Source organism: Panthera onca, chromosome A1 (genome assembly GCF_046562875.1).
Source record: "Panthera onca isolate mPanOnc1 chromosome A1, mPanOnc1 haplotype 2, whole genome shotgun sequence".
Classification (NCBI taxonomy): Eukaryota; Metazoa; Chordata; class Mammalia; order Carnivora; family Felidae; genus Panthera; species Panthera onca.
The window spans coordinates 184,142,463-184,147,556 of record NC_138339.1 but is presented as its reverse complement, the minus strand read 5'-3'; the positions used below and the strand labels follow the sequence as shown (position 1 = coordinate 184,147,556).

Below are 5,094 nucleotides of genomic sequence, written 5' to 3'. Positions count from 1 at the left end.
AGCAATTAATGTATGCTAAGTGCTTAGATCAAGTCTCAATTGTCACACTAAAAGTAGAATGTAAGTACAAGGTGGTTATTATATTCTAGATAAAAAAAAAAAAGGACCAGCATATAAAGAAATCAATAAATTCAATTCACCAGACTGTCATAAGTAGTATTGGTATTCACATTTCAAATTTGTATTTGACTTTAAAATAAAGCATTTTATAAATGCAGCCTTTCATCTCTTCAGAACAGTCTCTTCTGCCTCCACAGATCTGAGATTATCTGTAGACTAAAGAAAAAATATCATTTGGGAAATTATATTTTAATAATTTAAAGAATCTTTAAAACATCTATGCAGAGTCTACTAATGTTTACATCCATGTAAGTTTTAGAGTTAGAGAGAAAAACATTCAAGACAATAGAAAAACACTTATTTACAAAGAGTTTAATTTTTGATTTCTCTTCTCTCTATATGGAAGGATGAATAATTTATTAGACATACACCTATTTAGGATGGAGCAGTAAAATTATGAAATTAAGTGATATTTCACAAGCAAAATTTCTATAGTCAAATTAATCCAATTGCATTAAAATGGCGAAAGTAACAAAAGTTCCTTCCAAAGTGCACATGAATAACGAATTATAGGTAATTTCCTAATGTGACCACCTAGTAAAATAGATTTTACTGTTTCATGGAGCAAAAAATAAGTGATTGCTCCTATAATCTACATTTATCTATGTTGTCACTTCATTCTTTTTTTTTTTATTTTTTTTTTAATGTTTATTCATTTCTGAGGCAGAGACAGAGCATGAGTGGGGGAGGGTCAGAGAGAGAGGGAGACACAGAATCAGAAGCAGGCTCCAGGCTCCGAGCTGGCAGCACAGAGCTTGACGCGGGGCTCGAACCCACGGACCGTGAGATCATGACCCGAGCCGAAGTCGGACGCTCAACCGACTGAGCCACCCAGGCGCCCCACTTCATTCTTAAATTTAGCACATTCTTGCCACTTCTCTGGGCTTTATGCTTTTTTATTTCTTTGGGTCCAATCTGTGACCTATGAAGTCAAGAGCCAATAATATATGTCATAAACTTTATGCATTAAAAACTAAGTTAAAGACTTACTGGAGAACTCATTAACTTAATAAAATCTCAAAATTCCTAAAATGATTAATAAAGGTGTATGTGCACCCACTCCCACACCCTCACTTCCCCAACCCCCACACCTCCATACACATACACATCAGCACAGAGAGTATCTCTGTCCAGCCACAGAATTGTTTTCCTTATTCAGTGATATTAGGGCTGAGATTTTATTGAGGTATTGTGAAGAGTTCCTTTGGTCTTAGAAAGGCCAGACCATACTGTAGGAGTGTGACTTTGATGCAGTTCTTGCCAATAAAATACAGGCAGATATTGATTAGAAGTTCTTGAGAAACCTTTTACTTCCTGAAAAGAGTATGGAACATCACACAAAGTACTTCCACTGTCACCAAGACTCCCTCTGTATGTTAAATGTGGAATAAATATGTAATACTTAAAGTTGCTACATCCACATAGCTGTTTTGTGACCATAAGGAGAAAACCAGGAGACCCACAGAGCCACAATTTTCCGATCCCTCACCTAATGTTAGCAATTATCTAATGTCATCTTCTTGTCAGGTGAGAAAAGTAAGCCTTTTGGATAAAATCTGTTTTTGTTTGTTTGTTTGTTTGTTTGTTTGTTTTTGCTACTTGTACCCCATGCTTTTCTTACATATTTAGTCATTCACTAAGTAATGTCTCCCTCCATGTTGATCAGTTCATTGAATATCATAAAAATGATAGCATAAATAATAGCAAGACATGAAAAGCAATATTTGGACATCTAGTCAAATATAAATGTAGCCCAATATGAATATTAGGATTTCACATTTAATCAAATATAGCACTGCTACCAACATAAACCTCATATATGAAGATTCCTTCCTCAATCCGAAAACAAGCTACCAAGGCAAATTTTAAATCTGTTAAGGGGGATCTTCCTTGTATGTGTGTCATCTGGCTATACTACTCCAGGTATTAAACCAAATTTCTTTTTTACTTCAGAGTTAGCTGTGTTAAAGCTCACTAAAATAATAAGCAATGCATGAAGTAATTAAATATATAATTTGGAGTTATTTTTGAAAGATCTCAATGATCATGATGTTTCATGAAGAGAGCCATATATGCTTTAACAGTAAAAGAGCAATGAATTCAAAATACTTTTTTCAAAATATTAAGTATTTAAAAAGATGTTACTCCCTATTTCCTTATTTCTTTTTTCATATACATAAACCCATGTATGTTGCATCATGAAAATTACAACTTTGTGAGATATTACAAAAACTGAAGCAATCTGTAACTCAAAGGACATGGAAAATTCTGAAATGTCTGCTATTACTTGAGTAACTGGATGTAAAAGAAACTTAAAGTGAAATTGAAAGGTTTAGTTTTAGGGGCGCCTGGGTGGCGCAGTCGGTTAAGCGTCCGACTTCAGCCAGGTCACGATCTCGCGGTCCGTGAGTTCGAGCCCCGCGTCAGGCTCTGGGCTGATGGCTCGGAGCCTGGAGCCTGTTTATGATTCTGTGTCTCCCTCTCTCTCTGCCCCTCCCCTGTTCATGCTCTGTCTCTCTCTGTCCCAAAAATGAAAGGTTTAGTTTTAGTTCTATGCATTTTCCTACTTTTCAACCAATCATCAGTAGTAGAAAGTCATTAATGATCTAAATAGTTAAAACTATGGCATCACTACCACAACTTCTTGATTAGTCTCCTTTGTTTACATTTATTTATATTCAAGTATACAAGCAGTGGTCACCTGTGTGGGTCAGTTGGTTAAGTATCCAACTTCAGCTCACGTCATGATCTCACAGTTTGTGGGTTCAAGCCCTGCATGGGGGTCTGTGCTGACAGCTTGGAGTCTGGACACTGCTTGGGATTCTGTGTCTCCCTCTCTCTCTGCCCCTCCCCACTTGCACTCTGTCTCTCTCTCTCAAAAATAAATTAACTTTAAAAAAAATTAAAAGTTTCAAGCAGAAAGGATTTCTAACTTAGTCATATGCATTAAAATAAAAATTATTCATGAAAAGTATTACATATTTTCTTATTAAACATATATATATATCTTTAAATACATGCATATATGTAATTTTAGTAATAGAAAACAATGAATTTCTTTAGATACCAATGCTAAAACAATGTAACTAAGGGTTAAGACACCTAGCAACTTACATTTATGTTTGTCTAAGATTCTTCTCATTTCCTCTCTATACATAAAGATCATTTTTTGTAGAAGTGTTTGTGCCTTCAGTGATATTTAGGCTGTTAACTAAACCTAGACAAGAAAGAGTGGATCTGTGTCATAGCAGATTCAAAGTATTAACAAATATTTTCTCTCTCTCTGTATCTCTCTCTTTCTCTCTTTCTTTCTTTTCTTTTTTTCTTCCTTCTTTTTTTTCATTCAAGAACACAGACCTCCAAATGACAAACTATCAATTACTGTTGAAATCATGGAGGCTAGTTATATATATATTTTTTTACTTACTCACATCTGCACTTAGGTAGAAATAGTCATAGGAGGGAAAATCACAGAATGACAATATCCCAAATTCACAATTATAGCATTGATTTTTGCATGATTGTGTTGGGTTGCTTTGCTAAGTTTAGTTAAATAACTAGGCTAATAAGCAATTTCAGTTCCCAAATAAATTTTACTAAATGTCTATTCCTTTTAAGATACTGCTATCATCTATTCTTATCTTACTTCATTAATTTTGATATCATTTCAATATATATCATTACTAAGAAGGTTTATTTCTAGACAACATTTCATGTGTTGAGAAAAAGTTAACAAACCACAGCTAATAATATTTTGTACAGAAAACATACATCATAAAAGTCCAAGTACCTGAAAAGAGATCTCATATTCATATCATTCGAGTCTTCTATCAGCAAGATTTAGGGAGAGATTTCAGCAACACGCAGTATAGTATGCTCCATTGAAATGACTGCAGTATTTTGCCTCAGTTTAAATATTTTGCTTGTAGATGCCAGGGCAAACTATGTATTTGCAAAAATGTTATGTGTTTAAGAGAATTATTTTTGTTCTGATAGCCGTGCCATCAAAAAATGAAAACATCAAATATATAGCCATTTGTCATCAAGAATTTTACAAACCGTATTAAAAGGTGAAAAGGACTTTTAGATGTAGAAGACTTGGTGATTTTTTTTGTTCTTTGTATTATATATAGGGTATTAAATCATGATTTAAGACCATTTTGTTGCTGTTACGTCTTATTATTTCTAAAACTAAGGTATGTTATAGGAGACTACTGAGTGGACTCAGTATTCCCTTTTGAACCCATTGTGATGCTAGTGAGATCACAAATCTTGGGATGATTTCATAGCACTGTTGTGACCTACATCTGAGAAACAGCCAATTTTCCTGGGTTTAATAATCTAGGAAGAGCTCCAAAAACACAGAGAAATGCTACAAAGATCATGGCTAGTGGGCAATTGTTATCTACTGATTAATTTTTTTAATTTTTTTAAGAAAAGGAGATGGATCTTGATAAATTAATAATACATCAGGGTTAAATATTGCCAGTAGAATTTCCCTAGGCAAGGGGGGGGGGGGAGCCCTTGTATCATCAATTTACTTTATGAAAAGAATAAAATATCTGAACAATTTTCCTTCACATCACTACAATAAGAACTTAAAAGTGTTCAGCAACATAATACTATTATACTGTCAGAATTGATTTGTATAGTCAAACTAGCATAGGACTCAATTCTTGCAAGGAAATTCACCCATGGTAATAATTGAAAACTTGAGTTTGCTGACTTATTTGATTCAGGGTTGTGGAAAATTCTGAGAGAACATTCCTATAAATTCACATGTGAGGACAGATCCTTCTGCACTTTTTTCTTTAGACATGATGAGAGAAAAAAGTCTGTCCCACTTTCTCTAGCCAAATCACTATGAACAAAGAAATAAAGACAATGCTCATAATAAAACTTTGTCTTTAAAGCCTTCATTCAAATGTAGCACTAGAAATGAGGCCACATTCATGGGAATTTCAAATTTATTTC

The 5,094-nt window shown here is 34.1% G+C and overlaps 1 long non-coding RNA gene across 1 annotated transcript; it reads right to left on the bottom strand.

The window, feature by feature from the left end:
• Window positions 1-215: 215 nt before the first annotated feature.
• On the bottom strand, window positions 216-4,299 carry LOC132680271 (uncharacterized). The gene is made up of 3 exons (XR_009610601.1): window positions 3,911-4,299; window positions 3,235-3,337; window positions 216-276 (listed from the first exon to the last, which is right to left on the bottom strand). It is a non-coding gene; the product is annotated as an uncharacterized LOC132680271 (long non-coding RNA).
• Between the last annotated feature and the right edge of the window lie 795 nt (window positions 4,300-5,094).